This window comes from Caenorhabditis briggsae, assembly GCF_000004555.2.
Source record: "Caenorhabditis briggsae complete genome, chrX, whole genome shotgun sequence".
NCBI classification, from domain to species: Eukaryota; Metazoa; Nematoda; class Chromadorea; order Rhabditida; family Rhabditidae; genus Caenorhabditis; species Caenorhabditis briggsae.
The window spans coordinates 20,450,610-20,451,574 of NC_013491.2; the positions used below are offsets into that span (position 1 = coordinate 20,450,610).

The 965-nt window shown below is 41.1% G+C and overlaps 1 protein-coding gene across 1 annotated transcript in view; it reads right to left on the minus strand.

Moving 5' to 3' along the window:
- The window catches only part of CBG10193, a gene marked incomplete at both ends in the record, with an annotated part of 7,345 nt that overhangs the window by 4,779 nt on the left and 1,601 nt on the right, over positions 1–965 (minus strand). The gene's annotated exons all lie outside the window — the stretch shown is intronic.

Sequence of the window (965 nt, forward strand, 5' to 3'; positions counted from 1 at the left end):
AAATTATACCAGGGTCATGTTGGGGCATTTTTAGGGCATATTGAAGTGGTAGCCTAGAAATCCAAATTTGCAAAAGTTAGGCCACCACTTCAAAATGACCTAGAAAGCATACCAGAGTCATGTTAGGGCACTTTTAAACCATTTTTACGTGGTGGCCTAGAAAACCAAACTTGTAAAAATTAGGACACCACTTCAAGATGACCTAGAAAACAGACCAGAATCATGTTATGGCATTTTTAGGCAATTTTGAAATGGTGGCCTAGGAAACCAAATTTGCAAAAGTTCGGCCACCACTTCAAAATGGCCTAGAAAGCATACCAGAGTCATGTTAGGGCACTTTTAAACCAGTTTTACGTGGTGGCCTAGAAAACCAAACTTGTAAGAATTAGGACACCACTTCAAGATGACCTAGAAAACAGACCAGAATCATGTTATGGCATTTTTAGGCAATTTTGAAATGGTGGCCTAGGAAACCAAATTTGCAAAAGTTAGGCCACCACTTCAAAATGGCCTAGAAAGCATACCAGGGTCATGTTGGGGCATTTTTAGGGCATATTGAAGTGGTAGCCTAGAAATCCAAATTTGCAAAAGTTAGGCCACCATTTCAAAATGGCCTAGAAACTATACCAGGGTCATGTTGGGGCATTTTTAGGCGATTTTGAAAGGGTGGCCTAGGAACCAAATTTGCAAAAGTTAGGCCACCACTTCAAGATGACCTAGAAAACACACCAGGGTCATGTCAGGCCATTTTTAGAGCATTTTGAAGCGGTGGCCTAGAAAACCAAATTTGCAAAAGTTAGGCCACCACTTCAAGATGACCTAGAAAACACACCAGGGTCATGTCAGGCCATTTTTAGAGAATTTTGAAGCGGTGGCCTAGAAAACCAAATTTGCAAAAGTTAGGCCACCACTTCAAGATGACCTAGAAAACACACCAGGGTCATGTCAGGCCATTTAAGAGAATT